The following is a 23708-nucleotide window of genomic DNA, read 5'->3' as shown; positions in this document are numbered from 1 at the left end:
AGTCATTTCTTTGGGGAGTGAATCAGCAGATTGAAGATTTCTCTCTCAATCTGTGTTTGACGATCTTGGTAATTCTGCCTTTCAAATAAAAATAAAATAAATTTTAAAATATATAAGAAACAGTCCCGGTGCAATAGCCTAGTGGCTAAAGTTCTTGCCTTGAGAGTGCCCCGGGATCCCATATGGGTGCCGGTTCTATATGGATGTTAGCAAATTAGCCCAAGAAACCCCACAGAGAACAGCAACAACCTAGGATCACCCTGTACACTGGAAGTGGATTCTTTGTTCAGAGATTATTTAGTACAGATACCCAGGAAAGAATGATCAAGGGCAAGTATATCACAGTTAAATGGAAAACGCTAAGGTCCATGAAGAACTGGCTTTTAACAAGGGACGAGTTAAATAAAGAGAATCTGGTAGATGAAGTTTGCTTTTCATCCCAGGCAGAAGACGCCCAATGCCCAGAGCACTAGAATTCACCGGGCCTAGTACATGAAGATCAATTAGAGTCACACAGCTGAGAGATGCGAATTTTGAAGATTCAGATATGCAGGTGTGTCGGTTTTCATTGGTTGCTGGCATACAGGGAACAGAGTGGACATGTGCCTCCACTTTTCATAGAACTGACGCAGGTTCAGGAGCACGTGGGGATCGGGCAGAGTTCGTGTGATAACTCAACATTCCTTTGTCTGGGTGAAAGAGTGCTAACTTCTGACAGCACTCAGCAAGTGTGAATACCTTCATCTGTCCTTCCTCATGAACTCTCAGCACAGAAGCTTGGATTTGCTTAAGAGTTCTGAGAGAGGGTGGCTGGCCTTCAGGCTTTGAAGTTGAAGTGCATGATCCCCATGCTTTCTCTGAGCTTACAGCTACTTCCCGGTAAAGGAGCCAAATTCTGTCATTGTGAATCCCAGTTCTTCCCACATGGCGATAGGGAGGGCAATAATATTAGGGCTTGAACTGAGTGACGTGTTAAAATCCAATGGGAGACAATGATGGGCAAGTATAGGCAAAGTGCACAGCTACTCTGCCTGCAACTGTTCCTCCCATCATGTGCAGCCCAGGAATTTTAAGAAATCTATGTATCTGTTTTTAAAATCCCTCCATTGCTTAAGGGTCAACATCCGTATTAAATCACAAGGCACCACAGGTTGAAGTCAAAGCCTCATGAAGGTAGATGCATCTACCTAAAGAAATCACTTTTTAGGGGAAACAAAAATGGCTAAATCATATGTGAAATTCAAGCAACAAAGACGTCGTCGGATGACAAAACAGTTAAGTAATAAATGCATTACTGCTTACAAAGTCATACACAATCCTTATCTTAAGTTTTTTTTTGGTAGTGACCTTATGCAAATATTCAATAACAGATCACAGTATTTGAAAGAATGCATTTCCCTTCACGGGATTTGAATTTGTTGTTTAGGATGTTTTTCAGTAAGAAAGAAATGTTGAAGGTAATTAAGAATTTTCAAAAGATAAAAATTAGCTTTAAAATGACAGCAACTATTTTCAAAGGCCTGAAAATGCATATGTTGGTTAATGTAAGAAGTCTTTCTCGGGACAGACATAATGGCTCAATTGGCTAATGTTCCCCTTCAAGCACAGGGATCCCAAATGGCTGCGAGTTCGTGTTCTGGCTGCTCCTCTTCCCATCCAGCTCCCTGCTTGTGGCCAGGGAAAGCAGTCGAGGACGGCCCAAAGCCTTGGGACCCTGCACTCACCTGGGAGACCCAAAGAGGTTACTGGCTCCTGGCTTCGGATCAGCTTAGCTCCAGCCATTGTGGTCATTTGGGGAGTGAACCATCCGATAGAAGAATTGTCTCAATTTATTTCCTTTTCTCTGTTTCATATGCTTTTCCAAGAAAAGTAAATAAATTTTAAAAAGTTTTATTTTACTTTTTCAATCAACTGACTACTAAACTGGAAGTACATTCATCCCCACAGTAGATGTTAGCAGTAATTTTAGAAGTAAAATATCTGTTGGATCAGTAGACTTTCAAAGCTGCCTGGCCATTGGAATCGCTTCAGCAGCCCGCCAGGATGAAGTGCTGCCTTGGGTCATCTAGTTCAATGTCTTTCTCTAACAGAATAGCTAAGATAATAGTCTCAATCAGATGCTAAATCTTCATCCAAGCTCAGTGATTTTTCATTCTCATCTCAGCTCAGCTCTTCAGATTTTATGTTTCTACTTTTCACATTCATTTTTTTTGTGACACTCTTCCTTCCTCATAAGTGGATCACAGCGAGGTTTCAGTATTTCAAAAGAGGGTGGATCATATTTCTGTCTTCAACCTGTCACACTGAGAACAGAGGCGCTTATGTTTTCCCATTAGGGATCTGCACAGGAAACGGCAGCATATATCTTGGTTCTCAGTATTTTTTATACAGCTTTTCAAGTAGAGAAAAATGACTACATGATATGAAATATAATCACAGCACATATGAGGGCCATTATGAACATTGAAGGTGCATAGACTAAACAATATTATTGAGTTTCCTACTATCGATAAGTGTATCAAAATATCTAAAATGTGCAAGCCTCTAAATCAATTGAAAAAATTTAGAACATGAATCTGTTCAATTGCAGGCAAGTATTTTATTTTAACTGCAAAAACAGACTCACTATCGCTGCGTGTTCCTTATTCATATTCTCCTCATAATAACATATTATGTTACTGTGAGACATTTACTAAAATTGAGAGATTGACATTAGAGCAATACTTTAGAAGAGTTATAGAAATGATTAGTATCTTACAAGTTTCATAAGTTGTGTACTTCACAATATACATTGTTTTCATATAGCTCAGTGAAGCATTATCACATAAACGGGCTGGTAACTGTAGTTACAATCAAGAAGAACTATTTTATCCTCCCTGAAAAGCCTCCTGCATCAAGAACTTTGACATCACACATTCTCCACCAGCCAGGACCCTGATAAGCTTGTGGGATATAAGAATAAACAAAATTTTTCATGCCAAAACTCAAGTTTATAAGGTTAAATACGCACACTGAATGGAAATGCTTATTTTACTGTGTGTGCACCATCCAGTGAACACTTGAACTAGAAGCATGCAAGGCAAGGCAGCAATTTCCCTTTTCTCCTTCTGAATATTACACAAAAGCACAAAAAAAGAACAATAATGAAACCCCTGAGCTCTGTTTTCAGGGAAATTAGAGGGCACATGTGAGTCATAGGGACAAATGAAGGGAAAGGAAAGCTCTGGTGCAAGCCGGCCGGAGCACCACTGAACTCTCCTGGGATGACCAGTAGCAAATGCTGCTTCAACGGAAGTGACCCCAGAGACTTGGCTGAGGTCCAGCACAGACAGTAAAACTATGTACCCGAACCGGAAGACACTAACCCATAAAGGATGTGGAATTCAGGAGCTACTTGCTGCTAATCAGATACATTTCAGGAAAAATATTATTTAGTTTTACTAATCCCAGAAAGGATTATTCTAAAAGATCAATTTGTTTGCTTGGAAGACAGAGTGACACAGACAGAAATGTTCAATCCACTGACTCACTGACTCACACTGCAATGACTGGGACTGGGCCAGGCAGAAGCCAGGAGCCTGGGATTTCATCTGGGTCTCCCAAGTGACTGGCAGAGGCCCACCCCTTTTTGCTGCTTTCCCAGGTGCAACAGCAGGGAGCTGGAACAGAAGTAAACTTGAAATGGTGTTCCTGTGAGTTGCTTGAACTGTGGACCGATGTTTAAGCCAGTGTGTCACAACACCAGAGTCAAGAAAAGACTTTTTTTTTCCTTGAATGTGAACCATTTATTTTCATACAAGTGTTTCTTGAAGAAAAATAAAGCAGTGTACACAGTTTGAAACAGGTTTTTGACAAAGCTTTAAAATGGTGCTTGAGACATCCACATCCCGGATCAGGGTGCCTGCGTTTCAATCTTGGTCATGAGACAGCTTCCAGGTTCCTGCTCACATGCACCCCAGGAGGCAACAAGTGCCAGGTCAAGGAGCTGCATTCTTGCTATCCCCGTGGGAGACTCATCCCATAGCACCAGGGAAGTGATCAGGAAGGAGCTTTCTCTCTCTTTCCATACTTTTAAATAAAGATAGATATAAGTAAAAATATTGTATCAAGATCTGTGAGGTTATTTTCAGATACATGAGCAGTTTCGTTATTGCAGAGAAAAACTGCAAAGCCATTTGCTCTTTGATGCAGCAATCCTGCCTCTGCTAGTTTACAAATCTCTTGTCACTTTTCTTGCATTAAAGACAGCATGAAACACAAATTGCTTTGCATGAAACTGCTTTCTCACATCTTAAAACTGACTTGTCCATACATGTTTAAAATGGCACAGGTGCAAATTCACAAGAAAATGTCTAAATAATCAAAAGACAGAACTGATCCACAATGAGGAAAATGTAGCACAGAAGTGAAGATATAATGGCAAGACATTCAAAAATCACATCTATAATTAGCTAATTCAATAATTATCTAAATAAGGGAACACAGTACAGCTGTTAAAAGGAATGAAGAAACCCTGTGCTAATACTATGAAATCTCCAAGATTTTTTGTTGTTGTTGTGTAAGAAAACAACTTAGTTCAGAACAATCAGTATATTCTGTTGTCTTCTGCATAAGAGGAGCAGGAAATAATATGCAAATAAGATGTGGAGTGGCAGTAGGAAGCTGACCACAGGATTTATGGATGAGATGGTGGAAAGTGGAAGCTGAGCGCAAAAGGCAAGATGTAGCGAAGGTTCTTTAAGAGGATGCCTTACATTGATTGATTTACCAAGTTTATTTATTCTCATTTTAAATTCAACCCAACACAACTGACATATTTGAGATTTGAAATGTGTCTTCTCATTTAATACTGTAACACGACTTCATCTTTTGTTTGAATGGGAGGAGGTTCCATCTGCCAGTTTATACATGGGTGAGAGCTGTGCCTTGATGACTCATGACAGTGTCACCCCGGCTTAGTGTGAATTCACAGGTGGGAAACTGCTTTTTGCCCAAGCCACAGGCCTTGGGAAATGTAGGAACTTTTTTTAGTCATATTTAATTTTACATCTGGTATATACCATTTCCTAGCACCATGACCTCAGGCAAATTATCTAATCTCCTTGAGCGCCAGCTTCCTTTTGCAAAATTAAGATACTTCTTTCAGCACACAGTGACAAGGATTAAGTACTTAAAAATACTTATTCAGGTACTACAGAAATGATAGCTATCTTTTCCTTTCTCTCTTTGTTTCCTACAAAGAAAGTTTAGGGAAGTTTGCAAAGTTTGGGAATACTACTTTTAAAAAATTGACTTGAAACAAGTGTGCCCCTGATTCATTCCCTGGGAACATCTGCCATCACTGATCATGGTATTAGAGAAGTAGCCTGTCAACAGGTTGGTTTTCCTTTCTCTTATAAGGTGACTAAGATTATAATGGACTATGTTCACTCTTTCTAGTGCATATTAATCATGTATTCCTTCACAAAATGCTAATTTATGATTTATGATATTTTTGGGAAAGGTCAATTTCACCAGAGCATGAAGTAGGAACAGGCATTTGGCCTGCTGGTTAGGACACTTTCTGGCAGGCTCAGTGGCATTCCTCCTTCATAGACTGCTAGGGTTCAAATCCCCGTGTATCTTCCAGTCCAGTTCCTGCTAGTGTGTGCTCCTGGGGCACACAGGTAATGGTTGAGCATCTGCATCCTTGCCACCCGTTTGGGAAATCCAGACGGAGTTCTGGGTTCTGACTTAAGCCTGGTCAGGGTGTTGCCAGTATTGCAGTTTGAACCTGTTTCTCTTTCTCTTCTCTGCCTTTTAAACACATAAAAATAAATGGGAAACCAAAGAAACTTTTGAGTGCAAAACTTCTTGCTCTGACTATTCAGAATTGATTTTTGTGCAAAAACTGTAAGCTTTGCTTTAGAAACCAAAGGTAAGTCTAAATTTTGAACCTGAAGAATGCCAAAGAAAACAAATGACACGTCAAACTGGCTTTAGTAATGAAGACCAGGAAATATTCTGAAATGCTCTGCTCCAGAAAACAAGGTTAGCTATAGATTAGCTTTTCTAGTGGGGCCATGTGATTGATTTGGGAATTTACATAAATAGATGACTGAGACCTGGAGAAAGTGGTGATGGAGTGTACAAGTAAGAAGGAAATTGTTTTGAGACTTAGTGTTAACTAGTGTGGAAGAGTTTATTCAGGACCACAGATGTGGGTCTCCAAACCTGCAAAAGCAGGGGAGGAAAATCAGGCTCCACCTCGAATACAAGAACAAAATGGAGGTTAATAGCTTAAGGAACATGTTGGAAGATCAGGTCAGGCTAATAATGGAAGAAAAATTGCTAAGGGATTAGGCAGAAGTTTTGCTAAACTCAATCTAACAGGGTTCTAGCCAGAGGCAGGCCTGGAGGATCAGAAATAAAGTCTATGAGATGAACAAGTTGATTAGGTACCAGTAGCAATCAGGTCAGGGAGGAGTAGGTGAGGGGGAGGATTCTCGGTCTAAGTGGATTCTGCAAAGATGGACAGGGAAGTCAAAGATGAGGAGCTCGTTGAAAAGATGGAGGCGAGGAACCTGAAGAAACTTTCCCAGTGGAAATCTTCATCAGAATCTTCCAGCTGGCAGTTCAAGTTCAAAATTGACACCAAGCTACAAACCTATTCAAAGTAATGGTGTTTGGCCCTGCAGAAAATTTTTGGAAAATATAGCATATAGTTTCATGTCATAAGAAAAATAGTTGTCTTTGAGTATAATTTGTAAGAACAATAACATTGCAAGATTTATTGTTGCATTTCTTCATCACAACGATATGAAAAACAGCCAATAGATGATAAAAATTGCATTATGGGCTAAATGAAAAAACTGTTTCTTCATCATCTGTTTATTGGAAGAAGAAATTTTTCACCAAGTACTAACATTTTCATTAAAATGTTTTCATAAAAGGGCCCAGTGCGGTGGCTTAGCGACTAAAGTCCTTGTCTTGAATGTGACAGGATCCCATCTGGGTACTTGTTCTAATCCTGGCAGCCCTGCTTCCCATCCAGCTCCCTGCCTGTGGCCTGCGAAAGCAGTCGAGGATGGCCAAAGGCCTTGGGACCCTGCACCAGCGTGGGAGACCTGGAGGAAGTTCCAGGTTCCTGGCTTAAGATTGGCACAGCTCCGGTCGTTGTGGTCCCTTGGGGAGTGAATCATCAGATGGAAGACCTTCCGCTCTGTCTCTCCTCCTCTCAGTATATCTGACTTTACAATAAAAATAAAATAATTTTTTAAAAAGTTAAAAAAAAATCCCAGCACATGAAAAGAAAAAAAATGATCAGTGCTGCGATTTTCATGTTGTCCATATTTTTTAGTAAAACCGCTTGTTTTAATAGAAATGTCTTCCATTGACGGGATATGAAGTTCCTATTAGGCATCACAGGAAACAGATCTGCTGGCACTGAGGATGAATTCTTTAAAATGTAAAAAGTGAAAGTTTCAGGCAGAAAGATCTTTGCACCTTACAGCTTGATGTCTCAACTCTGGAATTACTGACAGGGAAATTAAACAGCAGCCTCTCAGCTAACTGCAACAGGAACTGAGGACTTCCATTTTCTTGATCTTCCTAGCAAATTCTGACAATTCTCCCTTCAACAAAGAATAGGGACCAGAGTTAGTTCCCTAACAACCAGCAGGGGGTGGCACTCTGGCTGCACCCAAGCCTATGGGAAGTTAACCCTGTAATGGCTTCAGGGCATTGAGCCATCTGGTTTCACAGTTCATTACCCTTTCATTCTCAGGAGCAGCAGATTCTGTGAGGAGTTACTCTTTGCTTGCTGAGCAGTTTAGAATAGAAATTAACAATGGGCTTGCATCCATTCTGCTGCCCTGCAGGTTTGTATCCTCAGGGTGTGCCCTTAATTTGAAGACTAGGAACATCAACTCAGGAGCAGGGGAAATGAGAGCAGCAGGCAGCATAGAGGGGTATAAAGCAATCTGGGGATGTGTTTACAAAGAAATAGCCTATTTAGGATGAGGCCAATAGGCAAAACCAGCAACACAGCCAGTGTTAGTCCCGGTTGGTGGGACACTCCTGCACAGTTAGAGAGGCAGTCCTTGTGAACTGACTGGAGTGCAACTAAACCCATGGGTTTTGGTCAAAAGTTTGGGCTGTGGAGAGAAAACAGTACGCCCAGAGCTATTGCAGGGACTTGCTAAGTGTATTACACACCATCATTTTGTATTCAAGACTTAGAGCTACAGGGGAAATTCATTTCATTAGCCATATGTTATGAATTGAGAAAATAGATTTTCAGTTGGGAAGTAACTTGTTCATTGGGAACTAAATAAATGATGAGACTAAGTTCTACATTCATCATTACTAAACGCTAAGTTCAAGAAGAATCCAAAGAAAAAGGTGGGCAGCAAAGCAAATAGACAAAGGACAAGGAAATTGAGAATGAAACACATGGAAAACAAATGATGAAAGGTAATTCAATATTGTCGCTGTGTTCATAAAATCACTAAAGAAGCTGTTTAAGAGTTGTTCTATACCTTCCATATAAAACAAGAAAAATGGGCACAGCATAAAAAGAATCTAGGAATAGAGAATGCTTTTGTGAAAGGAAGAATTTATGAGCAGCGTTCCTTAGGAAAATTTTTTTTTTTTAATTGAAGCAGGTGGTTTAGTGAAAAAATCTTGGCTGGGAGAGGGGATTTATAATGAAATAATTGTTCAATTATTGTCTCTTAATTATGAGAGGGACAAATGACCAAACCCAGAGCTACATGAACAAATGTGAGAGAAGTGCCAGAGGATCGCAATCCCGTGATTCCTTTCTTGTTTTCTGAGCTTTCCAGGCAGAGAACTTTAACAGTTGGGGCAAACTCCAGGAGGACCCCAAGTATCTGGCATGTTGTCAACATGTACTGACAGCCTAGGGAGAGGCGGAGTTGCCACAGGCAACTGGAGATTTTTGAATATAAGGAAAGGAATAAGATGAAAATATGATATTTGGAACAATGCCTGGATATAAACATATAAACTCAATGCCCTTACCAAAAGAAAACAAAACACCAGCTATAAACCCAATCCACAACTTGCAACTACAGGGCTCTGTCAATGAACAAGGATATGTGAGGCACGGGTGGTTGTCTTTTGGAAACTTGAGGATTAATGGGCCTGTGAGTTCTGTCATTTTAGAAAACTAGTTCCACCCACTAAGAATTCAGTTGGTAAGCTGGAAAATCCTCACACCTCCAGGAATGGTTTATTGCTGGCAAACGTGTCTCAGCATCAATGTCAGAGTGTGCGGAAGACTTTCAAAAGCAAACAACAAAAACTTAGCTCCATGTATTTGTTTACAAAAAAGATTTATTTTTATTGGAAATACAGGTTTATAGAGAGAAGGACAGACACAGAGAAATATCTTCTATCCGCTGGTTTATTCCGTAAGTGGCCACAATAGCCAGAGCTAAGCTGATCCAAAGCCAGGAGCCAGGAACTTCTTCCAGTTCTCCCAAGTGGATGTGGGATTTCAAGGTTTTGGACCATCCTCTACTGCCTTTCAAGGTCACAGGTAGGAAAATGGATGGGAAATGGAGCAGCTAGGCCTCAAACCAGTGCCCACAGGGGATCCTGGCACATGCAAGGTACAGATTTAGACACTGAGTCATCAGCTGGGTCCCTCTGTGGATTTTTGAAGAGACCATTCCTTTGATGGTTAAATTTTGGAAAAAAGTTATTTATTTACTGGGAAGTCAGAGTTAAAGATATAAAGACAGAAAGGAATGTCTTCCATTCACTGGTTCACCACCCCCTACCCCCAAGCTGGCCCCAACATCCAGAACTGAACCAAGCTGAAGCCAGAGGCCGGGAGCTTCATCCAAATTTCCCACATAGGTAGCAGGTTCTATTGCTTTTCCAGGCCATTAGCAGGGAGCTAGATTGAAAGTGGACCAGCCAGAGTAGGAACCAGTACCCATACAGGATGCCACAACTGCAGCCTCCCCAAATTTCAAAAAAATAGTACCTGATATATTGGAAAGAGCACTAAGCTTCCAGGAAACAAAGTCCTGAGCAACTACTCTCTTCTATGAAGTAGAAATTATCATTTTGGCATCTGTAAAGAAGAAATTATCATGCCTACTTTCCTAATTTTTCATGTAGTTATATGAAAGTGCTTTATGAAGTGTGCAATGAGCAAAATCATATGTAGATTTTAAACACCGTGATTGGTAATGTCAGAGATTCAATTAAAATGATTTATAAAGGTTAATTAAAAATGCTCAGAACTAAATAAGTGTAGTCATAAATTCCAGCTTCCTGCCATTTACCACATGATATGGATTCCCAAACATTTACAGAGAGGCCAGTGTTGTGGCACAGTGGCTTAAACCCCCACCAGTGACAGTGGCCTCCCTGGCATCTGGCATCAGAGACCCAGTTTGAGTTGCCATGCTCACACTCTTGAGAAGACCACAGAAGATGACCCTGAGGGTCCTTGTCACCCACATGGAGACCTGGGTCAAGGTTCCGGCTTCTAGCTTTAGGCCAGAAGGGATTGTTGCTGCTAAGGTATGAGGCCTACAGTCACCCTTCACACTGCGGTGTGCTTGCTGGTTTCCATGAGCCTAGAAAAGGCCTACATGCCTTGAAGAAAGAATGGAAATCAAAACAGTCATCATCTTTAAGCATACTCTTAACAAATTTTTGTTGTTGTTGTTTTGCTAGAATATGCATGCATTCCCCTTATTTTGAGTAGTATGTTTTGAGTAACAAAACAGGAACATACATTCTCCAAAAGGGTTCCAGTGATGTTTCCCATTCAAAAAGAAAGGAATAACAAGTTTGGATTTCTGCAGAACCACATAGCCTTATTTTTAATCTCAAAAATAAGTTATTTCATAGCCATAAATTTCTGTTTAAAGTAAACATATCAGAGGCAAAGCAGAGGGGTAAAAAAAGAACATTAAAGGGAGAGACATGTATTTTGCTCAGGGCACTTTAATGGATTTGAACACAAAGGCTGGGCTCCAAGCAAATGTAGCTTTGGAGATGAGAAGATTGCAGCTGCGGGCAAATGAGTAGGTTTGGGGAATTCTCTTTTGTGGTGTTTGGGGGGCGGGGAGGCTGCCATGACTGCTTCCAGGAGCCCTTGCATTTATGTGGTTATTGGGCAATCAGAACACTGAGAATTCTCAAGGAGAAGTGCTTGAAGCCGGCAGACTCATCGCGAGGTGTGAAGGTGATGCATGCAGGACTGAAATTGTTCTTGGTTTATGGTCTGCTTTGGATTGTCCTCAGTAAGCGTGAAGAACACAAAGGATTTTCTGAACACACACAGAGTCGTGTTTCTCACAGGATGGTTACATCACAGGTGCAGAAGCCAGGTGGGCAGTGAGGTGGGCGTTCCGAGCAAGGAGCTCCTCAGAGCACCTGCGTCTAGATTTAGTCAAAGCTCCAAATTTGATTTTAGCTTTTGAAAAGTTATGTCATTTGCCCTAAAAGCGAAGATAGATTAGTTTCCTTCATGTTCACAACAAAAGTGTCGACTGACTCCACACACATTTTGCTCATGAGTGGCTGGGACCTAATTACTCGGGCCCTCATCTGCTGCTTCCCAGGGATGCCTTAGCAGGCAGTATAGGAGTCAGTGAACGGTTGAAGTCAAGCATGCTGATGGAAGTGGGAGTTCTATGTGCTAGCTTACCACTGTGCCAAACACCTGCTGTTGAATTTACTTTAAATATAAATTGTCTACAGAAGTTTGCTATACATAGCCTTACTATCCATACTTAGCATTCCCTGTGAAATTAACAATAAAACCAGAATGCCACTGATGTTTCCAAACTGCAATGCTAGCAGCACTGCTGAATTAACCATGGACTCAGCTCTCTTGGAGTTATTCTCAATGATCTGATAAGTTCCAAAACAAACTCATTTATTTACTTATTAAAAAAAAAAAAAAAAACAGAATGACACAAAAAGAGAGAGCCAGAGAGAGTTGAGGAGAGACAGACTCTTAAATGTGCTTGTTTATTCTCCGATTGGCCATAGTTGAGTTGGGGCCAGATGGAAGCCACGAGGCAGGAACTCTGTCTTCTCATTACCCACTGCTTCCCAGGCTCATTAGCAAGAAGCTGAGCGGGAAGTAGAATAGCTCAGACTTAAATTGGTACTAGACATGAGATGCTGGCGTTTCAAACAGCAATTTAAACAGCTCTTCCACAACATCAGCTCCAAAGGATTTTTGGTTTGGGTTATTTTTCTTTTTGTTTTGAAGAGGTTGGGAATGGGGAGAGGGTGGAGTCCAAGTCAATCAACTGTGTAGGGTCTGGAAGAAGATGCGAAACCAGATAATTTAAAATGGACTTACTCTGCCAGAAGGGGCAAGGGTAATGTAGACACAGATGAGGTTTGGGACCAACTAAACTTGATGAATAATGTTCAGTTCAGTCACAACTGCTTTCAGAAAAGAAAAGTTCTGAAGTTAGCATAACTGTGAAAACTTAATTCCTAGGAATCAATCACACTGCATCATAGGAATATGCAAAGCATATTCAAAAATTCATGGAAAATGTATGTTGTAGAATGTCTAAAAATGTGTTTCAAAAATTTTTGAAATAGAAGTTTCAATTTGAATTTGCATTTGAATTTACAGTTTAATTTTCATGTCTCACAGGCTTTTCAGAATACCCTCCTATTTACTTTCAAATGATTTCAGGAAAGCCTTATCCACAGCTCATGGTAACCAGCTAAAGAGAAGCTCAGGCCTGAGCAGGCCAAACTTAGGATCTCGTAAAACAGTGTGATTCAGTGACTACAGGTGACGGATACATTAATCACGAGCCTTCTGGAATGTAACTGATAGAAGTACATTCAAATCGTTTCCAGCAGAGAGGGGACTGAAAGTTTGGATTGTGCAACTATAGAATATAGGGTGCAGCTTAGCCCAAGGGGCATCTGAATCCAAGAATTATACACCATCCTGACTGGTGTCTTCTGTCTCCATGTAAGGTAATGATTTCATTCTGAGCCAGAGTCTTTCATCAGGTAGGGTAAAGAGGAGTTTCTTTTCCTTCCTGTCTTCACAGGAAAGAATTAGTGGCCCACCCTTAGTATTTACGCAAGGAAGGTAGGCTACTATCATTATCAACTCCCACTTTCACTTCGACAGCACTTCCAGCATAAGGAGGGAAAAAGCATGGGGGAAAAAAAAAAAGATACAGTTCCCAGAAGAGGAACTAACACTGTGTAACAACCAAAATTGAAAGGAGAGAATTTTCCTTGGAATCAGAAATGATGGACAAATTGGCAAAAGGGGGTAGGGTTTGAGGGCAGTGGAAGACAGCAGAGATGAAGATGTAATCAGAAGATTGGGACTACTTTTTCTGTTGAATGATCACGCAGTATCCTGTTAAAGTGACTGTGATAGAACTGTAGTAAATTATCAAGCATGTGATCTTAACAGAAACAATGAGATTGCTCCTTAGTAAGAGAGTTAAAGCCAGTGAGCCATTCAGATCTTGCAAAACTAAGCAGTAAGATTTCACTGCAACTCTTACCGTCTTCAAAAAACCCACACCTTCAGGGGAAGTAAGATTATGGTATCCCCAGAGTGTTTTTGGCATGACAATTGACTGCATTTTCATGTCTTCATCTCAGTCTAGACTAAAATACCAAGAATTATCTCATTTGCTTGAATCAGGTTTAGATTTTATTTTCAGAAATGTATTTGCTTTATTGTCACATGATTCTTTTTCATTTCTCTTTTTAAACTAAGCATCCACAAGACACAGTGGAAGTCTGTTGAGAACTGGTTTGTTCTTTCATTCTAATCTATTAATAAATTCTGTTAACTCTGATAATTTTAAGGAATTTCTTCTGTCTCTTTTTCAGAATATTTGCTGGAAATAAAACAGCCTGGTTCAAAAAATTAACTCTAGGCAAAGAACATAAATACATATTTCTTCAAATGTTATGTGTGAGTGCTGAATGAGCCAATGAAAAGAGCTCAATGCCCTTAATCTTAGGAAAATATAAATCAAAATCATGGCGAGAAAATTATCCACCTCACGTCATTAGGCTGGTTACTGTCAAAATAAGAGAAAATAATAATCACCAACAATTGAAGCCCTTGGGCGTTATTGAAGAGCATGTAAAATGCTGGTAGGCAAAACATAGGGTTTTTCTGAAAGTGAAAATGAACAGAATTTCCATGTTATATAGAAATTTTATACCTGAGTATATGTCTGAAAGAACTGAAACAGGATGTTTAAGAGATATTTGCATATTCCAATTTACATCAACACCGTTCACAATGGATGAAAGTAGTTGTAACCAAGGATTCATCAGAGAATGGATAATAAAACGTGGTGTGTACTTGTTGAGTGCCAAACTCATGTCTGCCACACAAAAAGTCACTAACTTGACTGACTGAGAACTGAAGCAAACAAAACAAGTTTATTTGTATTGTTCGCAAACCAAGAAGATTTAAGACCAACATCCTAAAGAGTGATGTTCCCCAGACCTGGGGCAGGCCATGTAAGAACAAGTGGCAGGAGAATGGGAGGGCTGAGGGTAACAGGCAATGAGTCACTGCAGACACCGAGGCACCAGCAGGGGCCAAGGAGGGTTGGGAAACTCCCTGTCCTTCTTTAGTGGACTTCGCAGAGGTGGGCCTGGTCAAACTGTTGCCTTTAAATCCTTATGACATAATGCCTGTGCATACCTCGCTATCTCCCAAGGACAGCCTAATTGCACAAACCTCACGCTGCAAGCTCCATCTCTACTGACTAGCTTGTCTGCATGTGGGCGTGAGCAGAAACATACTGAAGCAATGGTGAAGCGAGCAAGGGAGACGCATGCTCTGAGGGCCAGCACCACGCTTCCCCTGTTTCAGATATGCCATAGATGACTTAGACTGAAAAGAAAGGAACATTGTCATGCAGGCTGCAAGATGGAGGGAAGCTGAGGACTTCATGCTAAATGAAACAAGCCAGTCACATACACCTGCGGAAGGCACTTGTAGCAGGCAAATTCAGCGGAACGGAGAGTAGGATGGTGGACACCACATGTTCAGATGAATTTCGAATGAGGCATTTTGCTTAATGAATCTAAGTGTTTTAGTTTTGTAGAATCAACATGTTCTGGAGATTATTTGTACAACAATGTGAATATATTTTTCAGTGGTACTGAGCTGTATATTTAGATACTGCTATGATAGTAATTTTTTTTCTTTTATGTTTTTACCACTCTAAAAAATAACTTTAAAATTGTTTTTAAGAAACAGATTTGTAGCTTTTCAGTATTCTTTGCCTGTAAATCATAAGAGTGTGTTGTTCTAAAAATGTTTTGGTAATTAATCTAAGAATGGTTTCTCTTGTGAGTTGATCTGTTAGAACACAGATTTTTCACTTCTTATACTTAATACTCCTTTGTGTTGTAGGATGTTTTCTTTTAAAAAAATTACATTTAGGCATTTACAGCTAGCTTGCTAATTACTGCATTAAGTTTTTTAAAAGGAAGATATTTTTAAATGCTATTTATTTCAAAATTGAATTCTCTTTAAAACTTGGGTTTTAGAAATGCAGGGTATACATTTTAAATTGTGTTTCAATAAATCATAATTAATTATGTTTGCAGAAACATCAGTTAAGCTGTGCCTTGCAATTAGAGAGCTGATTAAGCTGAAAATTCAATTTCGCTATTTCAGTAGTTATTCCTGTGTTGTACTTTAGCTACGCAAGAGTTTATTTGCTGCTAGGCAACACCTGATAAAAATATCTAAGTGCATGCAAGGACAATTATACACAATTATGTACCTATGAAGACACGCAGAAAGTGATTCTACGTGAGAAAGATATTATCTGCTTGAAATTATGAGTTAAAACAATTTCATGTGTTTCTATTGCAATTGGGTAACAAAGCTCTTCCCACACATCTTGACAAACACATGGAATCTGGAACAGTGAGATTCTGTTGGTCAAGTTGTCCTGTATGTCCTCTGGACCAAGGTATAGAGTGCTATCCACTAGGGAGGTGTCATTTTGAAGGTGGATCAGTTGAGGTATCAGTTGAGATACCTAACATCATGCCACAGGAAATTTTTCTTACCTGCACCCAATGATATTTTTTACAGGTAGGGGGATCCATGCTGTTTGTGACCCAGAACAAGGAGCTTTTCTAGGAGCTGGCGCCTCTCTGGGATTTCTATTTTGATGTAACAGACTGGAGTTGTCCCTAAGCTTTCTGAGTTCCAGTTCCTTTAGACAGAGCCACCACCTTTTCCTTACTCTTTTCTAAGAATGATCAACAGGAACAAATTAATAAAATCCTGTGTGTCCCCTTAGAAGAAAAGGAGATTACGCTGGGATTTTTTTGTGAGTTCATTTAGGATCTTTCTTACATGAACACCGAGGCAATATTCTATGGCACAGAAACGGTATTTCCAAAGCAATGTGGGGAGTTGTTTAACTATGTGTTTATAAAAACAGGCACGTTTTTAAATGAAAAATTACTATGATGTGGATCTTATTATAACACTTCGAGATAACAGCCACTGTGACCACGTGAAGTGGTATCTGTCTCATTCTGATTTTGATTTGCATTTCCCTCATGACTAGTGAGTGATATCCAGCATTTTTCATATTTTTGACTGTTTACATTTCTTTTAAGAATTTTCTATTCTGGTCCCTTGTCCATTTCTTGACTGAATTTTTTTCCCCCCACGTTCCTGACATATTCTGAATGTTAATCCTTTCTTGAATAAGTAGTTTGTCAATATCTTCCCTGACCTGGCAGACACCTCTCACTCTGTTGGTTATTTCCTATGGCATGCAGAAGCATTTGAGCTTGATCTAATCCCATCTGTTAAGTATTATATTAGTTTCCTGTGCTTTCAGGGACTTAAAAAAAATTCATTGCCCAAACCAAGTCCTGAGGTGTTTATGATTTTTCTTTCTAGAAATGTCATAGTTTCAGGTCTTACATTTAGGTCTTTGATTCATCTTGAGTTGGTCTATGGCTATTACCAAACAAAGAGCAGTAAATGCTGGTGAGGATCCGAGCAAAGGGAATTCTCAAATGCTGTTAGTGGGAATATAAATTAGTACCACCACTATGGAAAACAGAATGGAGATTTTGTAAAAACTGATTAACACTGTCTTACAGGGATTCTATATTGCAAGTACACCAAAAAGACATGAACCCATTATATCCAAGACATAGCAGCTCCACCATGTTTAATGCATCACTGTTCCCATTAGCTGACATGAGCACTCCATCAAGGAATCCATCATTAGACGAAGAAAAGGTGGTGTAAGCAACATGGATTAAACTGAAGAACATTATGTTGAATGGAATAAATAAGACACAGAAAGCCAACACTTAATACTCTCCATTAATTATGGAAGTTAAATCAGCGCTTAATCTCAACACATAATGGTGATTACTAGAGACTGCAAAAACAGCGATTTTGGATAATGAATATCAAATCAGAGTTATACCGAAGGAATAAATTCCTAGGGTTATGCAACATAGTGGGGAGAAATGTCACAATAGGCAAGTATATATCACATGAACAAATTAAAGAAAAAAGTTCCAAGTTTACGATCATAAAATACAATTTTTCAGAAGATTGATGACCCTGTTTTAATTAATACAAGTTTTAATTTAGAAACATGCTAAAGTTATTGTTAGCTGCTTTTTTTTCTGAGATAAGGAAAGTTATAGGATGAATTAATGTTACCTTTGGAAGATAAGATGTGACATTTTAGACTTAACGTACACAAATCTACTGTTTGGGCAGAAAGGAATCAATAAATGAAGGAAAGGAGCTTTGGAAAGAACTTGAGAGAAAAGTAGATTTTATATTTTTATAAAACTTCAGGAAGCCAGACAAAATGAGGCAGAAACAAGTTCGGTGCTATTGAAACAAATCTTTGAGGAAAATCCAAGAACAGGAGTAAGTGCGAAGGAGAAAATCAGGATTCTTGAGCAACAGCTCTATGTTGCACTTGATAAACGCACAACATGTTTACCAAAAGCCAAATGCGGACTTAACTAGCTTCTAACATGGCTGAGAAGTCAATACAGTTCTCAACTGGAAGACAAGTTTTCTCATACAGAACCAGGTAACTATGAAGCAGACATGCTGTCAGCTCAGTATTTGGAAAGGCACAGCTAGAATCACTTTTCTTGGAATGAGGCATTTTTCAACTGTATAGGTGTGTGTGTGTGTGTGTCTCCAAAACTCAAATGTGTAACAAGTTTCACGTTATCCTTTTGCACTGATACATTCAACCTGATCTCTGACGTTCATTGGGCAATTTTCTGTCTACCTAAGTGAACAAGCCTCACTCTCCTTCATGAAGGGCTGTGTCCATGTTTCAGGGATGTGCACAGCTCCGCAGAGCAGAATGACGCCTGTGCCACGTGGTCATGCTTGCATCTCCTGCAGCAGCCTGGTCCATTGTGACTCTGAATGCAGGCACATGCACATAGCTCCTAATGGGCTTTAATTCCGGCTGTCAGGCTTTAAGGGTCACGTGGGACTCAGTGGAAGCTGGGGCCTCTCTTGGGGGCACAAGCATCATTTTCTATCCCTGTCTGTTTCAGGAATAGCGGGGCACCAAGTGCCTCTCCCCTGCTCCTGTAGTCTCAGGACTAAGGCAGTCACTGACTCCTGGCGGAGGCAGTGGGATGAGGCTTCCTGGGGGTCCAGTTTCCTCCCTTCCTCACCTCGTGCTGAGTTCAGCACAGTACATTCAACCAAGCACGGAGAGAAAACATCAGGAAACAAACAGCCTGTGTCTGAAACATATGATTTTCCTTATCTCTACCTGCAGGATAAGACAGAAGAACAACTATTCTCATAGGACTATGCCGGTATTGTAAATAGTCTATAGATGACTTAAAATACCACAGGATATATGTAGGGCGTATGAGAATATTACATCATTTCATATATGGGGCCTAAACTGTGACTGTGTGGAGCTCTGGATCCAGTGCCTCAGGGAAACTCAGGGACAATGTCTTTTGAAGCTTTTACTACCATGAGGAACAATCCCTTTCTTCCTTTCCACCAAAAAAGCGATGTAAATGACCACTCTACAGCTGTTTCCCATGGCAGACTTGGAATCTCTTTGTCATTGTCAATCATGATGTCCCAGTGGTGAACCCTGGCACCACAGCAGGCTCTGTGATGTAGAGTCCTCACCAGGCATCCTTCCGTTGGTTTACTTCTTTCGGTCTTGTGGGTGATTTTTCATCTGGGGGTGAGGAAATATCTTAATAAAGGACAGAAATAGTGAAGCTTCCCTTGAGCCATCAAGTATCTGTGCTTCGAGTGTCTTTGCTCCCCAAAGGATTTTTCTGTTTCCTTCTTTTTTTTTAAAAAAAGTAAACTTAAATAAAGCAAATTTTCATGTACTTCATATGTACAGGCTTTTAAGATTACTTAATTTTATTTGAAAGTCAGATTTCCAGAAAGAAGGAGAGTCAGAGAGAAACATCCTTTGTTCCCTGATTCACTCCCAAATTGGCCACAACAGTTGGAGCTGATCTGAAGCCAGGAACCAGGAGCTGTTTCTCGGTCTCTTGTGCAGGTGCAGGGTCCCAAGGCTTTGGGCTATTCTCGACTGCATTCCCAGCATAAGCAGGGAGCTGGATGGGAAGTGGAGCAGCCAGAATATGAACTGGTACCCAGTGGGATTGCCGGGCACATGAACTGGCATCTGTATGGGATTCCGACACATTCAAGGCGGGGACTTTAGCCACGTGGCTATCATGCTGGGTGGGCCCTCATATGGTATAACAGCATGATGGAACTTCCCCCTTCTTTGTTTGTATGAATCTATTTCAATAAGTATAATATGATCAGCCTAACCTAAGCCATCAAGTCACAGAGTTAGGAACATCACTTTGACTCATATTTCAGAATATTATTTTACCACAGCACTGAATTCCTTAACCTCTGGGAAACCTAAATTTATACTTTATTATAATAAACAAGGAAATGATAGCTTTAGGAAATGTTAGTAGCTGACCATATTTGATAGATGACAAGATTTCTCCAGGTAAGCAAGCTCTCTAGTTCAGTTCTTCTCTGAGAATGGTCCCATCTGTCATTGCTAGAGAATTCTAGGTGGCTGGCGTACCTGTGGGAACTGGTGCAAGTGGTGGTAGGGATAGCAATTCAAACATGTAAAAGACATTAACTGCATCATTCTCCAGATTTTCTAACCAATAACTCTAGCATTGAAGTCCATGGATTTGTAATCACCACCATCAGGTAAGATGACTGATTGTCCTGCACACAAGGCTTGCGATGTTTCCTATATTTGAATGGTAGCAGGCAATAATCCAATTGAACCAGCAGTAAAGAGAAACTAGGTGTTTTTCGGGAAGCCACTGTTGTGTGTCATTGGCCTTAGCTTACAAAACTGTATGAAGTACGCTAAATAAAAATGTGAACTACATTTTATTGTCCTTGCTTGATGAATGATGTTTCTTGCTTAGAATGAAAGAGAGAGAAAGAAACAATTTTTTAGTAAAGCACATTTTCATCAAAGAAGTACACAATGGGATCAGGCAATAACCACCATTTGTTTAAATAGAGACAGTGTCAACATTCAGCAAAGAGAAGCAAAGGAAAAGAAAACAATGTAATTTAGATTTATGTAAAATGATGCTAGAATTAAAATTCCTGATAAATTAGACTTCAAAGAAATGGAGATGCTAACACAAAATTTTACTGAAAAATTTGAGAATTTAGAAAATAACCCATTGAAAATTTCTTTTAAATTTACAAATGATGATCTGTGTGTTGGGAAAAAAATGATTTACTAGAATTTAATTATGAGGAACCAATACATTTCTTGAAATGGCCAACCAAGGTGCTGCGTAAGTTGGTTACATATCAGCAAACAAGAAAATGCTAAAGAAATTGGAACCTGCAATTAAAATAATGTTGGCAAACTAAAACTGTCATTTTTCCCCCATGGATTGATTATTTAACCACCGACTCTAATGTGCTGTGTAGCCTTAAAAGGAAAAGCTAACTGAGTTGATGTTTGCCATTTTAAGAAGTTTGAATCTAGTAAAGTCAATTCTCATTAGGTTTAATCCATATGACTGAAATCCTTAGTTTACTGACTTTTTCCTTAAAAACTCAAAAAAAAGAGGCAGCCCAGAAAAAAAAAAACAAGGAATTATTAAAAATTCACTTTATAAAAATTCACTTAAGACTTCATTGAGAAAAACAAAGCAATTTTAATATAACTATTACCTTTATTATATGATTATGTATACTTTAAGTGTTGATTTTGTGTTATGCAAAATATTCACTAATAATTGTTGTATCCAGTGCATTCTACTTCCTAAGTATGTGTACATAAATATGTGTATATGTATATATGTATTTATATGCACAATGTTAAAAATGCTCTTATATTCAGTTAATCAGAACATCATAATAAACTAGAGTGATTTATTTACTAAACTTTTGATTTTCATCTGTTTTAAAAGACTTTCAAAAACAGCATTTGTAAGGTAGAGTGACATCAGAAAAAGAGAGGGAGAGGTTTCATCTGGCTGGATGGCCGCAAGTACCAGTTGGGGCCAGGCTGAGACCAGCAGCCGGAAGCTTCATCTAGATTTGCCATGTAGGTGCAGGTGCCCACACACGTGGGACATCTGCTGTTTTAGCAGTGAGCTATACTGGACAGGAAGCAGCTGAGACTCCAACTAGCGTCCATATAGGACATTAGCATTATTACATGTGGAGGTTTTATGTGCTGTACAACAATACTAGCTTGTTGGATTTAAGCTTCAGTAGCTAAGAAAATTCCCGATAATCCATTGATTAGTAAAAACAAGAACACCAACAGGTCTTTCCCAGGAGAGTGCTTCCTATGTATTCCTTTAATAGTGTGATAACTTCTGGATACAGATTTAGGTCCTTGATCCATTTAGAGCTGATTTTTGCATAATGTGACAGGTAGAGATGTTGCTTTCTTATCTCTGCAGGCTGCTATCCAATTGTCCCACAGCATTTGTTGAAGAGACCAAGTTTTTTCCCTGGATTATTTTTAACTTCTAGAATTTCCTTGTTTTTTAAATTTTATTTATTTTCTTTGTTTTTGTACCAGTATCAGATTGTTTTGATGACCACTGTCCTGTAATATATCTTGAGGTCTGGAATTATGATTCCTCCAGCTTGATTTTTAGTCTTCAGGATAGCTCTGACTATTTGTGGTCTCCTATGTTTCCAGATGAACTTTTCTATCATCTTTTCTATTTCTAAGAAGAATGCTATTGGAACTTGGATGGAACTCATAAGAGAATTTGTCAGGGTAGAATGACACAAAATTAATGAACATAAATCAATGGCACAAGTAACTCCATAGCTGAGAAAGAAATTGTAAGTCTAGTCCTTTTTAAAAGAGCAGAGAGGAATCTTAAATACCTTGGAATCAGCCTAACTAAAGAATTGGAAAACCTCTATGATGAAAATTATAAAACATTTTAAAAAAAAAGAAATACAACAGGAAGAGGGAGAATACTACCATGTCCTTGGATCAGCAGGATCAACATCATCAATATGTCCATATTACCAAAAGTAATACACAGAATCAATATATCGCAATCAAAAGCAAGAACACTTAATGATGATTCCCTCAGACTGCAGCACGGGAGCTGCGCCTGACCTTGAACACTCTGGAGAGAAACTGAAGAGATCCATGTATTTCCGTAATGAATCCACACATTAAGATGGGAGCGAGAGTAACAAAACACATGAAAACGGAAGGCAACAGTGAACATGTTAGGAAATGAAGGAACCCCCTGAGAAATCAGTGTGAGTGTCACACAGCAGGGTGTCTGCTGATGGGAGCACCCCTTTTCCAAAAATACTGGTTATAACAGAAGGCTGTGATTTAAGGGTGTTGTAATAATTATCACTATGACTCGGTGCCTCTTCTGACCAGATGTTTTAATGTCTTATTGAATCATTTAATATGCTCCCATTTATGTTATGAACTTACCAGGCATTAATTTGTCTCATTTTTTTTATGGCTCCTACTGCCAGTCGACGTACCCACAGTCATATTAACTGAGACAGGGTAGGGGACTGGGAGAATTTTAAATGTGATTTAGACTGTGAGCTTCTAACATAGTGCATAATAATAGAATCATTTCCTTCCTACTTCTAATAAAACTTATTTATGGTGTCTTTAAGATTTATTCATTTGTTTGAAATTTAAAGTAATAGAGAAAGGAATTGAAAGAGAGCTAAATCTCCCATCCGCTAGTTTACAGGCTCACAGACTGCTTCAACAAAACAGTACCCTCATATTTAGGGTAGAATGTAGTACCAGAGAAACATATAATACGTGCCACTGGAGTTGGAGGTAGCAAAATACTAATTAGCTGCAACTTTCTGTTCTCTTTTAAAAAATGATTTACTTAATTTTTGTTCAAAAGGCAGAGTTACGAAAGGAGAGAAAGAGAGAGGTATCTTCTTTCTGTTGGTTCACTCTCCAAATTGTGATGCTGGAGCTGAGCCAATCTGAAAGCAGGAGTAAGGAGTTTCTTCCAGGTCTCCCACATGGATGCAGGGGCCCAAGGACTTGAGCCATTCTCAGCTTTCTCGTGTCACAAACAGGGAGATAGATCAGTAATGCAGCAGCTGAGACATGAACAAACATTCTACCCCAATGATGGTGATGCTGCAGGCTGAG

Source organism: Ochotona curzoniae, unplaced genomic scaffold, assembly GCF_017591425.1.
Source record: "Ochotona curzoniae isolate NIBS_2020 unplaced genomic scaffold, NIBS_Ocur_1.0 scaffold_4506, whole genome shotgun sequence".
Taxonomy (NCBI): domain Eukaryota; kingdom Metazoa; phylum Chordata; class Mammalia; order Lagomorpha; family Ochotonidae; genus Ochotona; species Ochotona curzoniae.
This window is presented reverse-complemented; position numbering follows the sequence as displayed.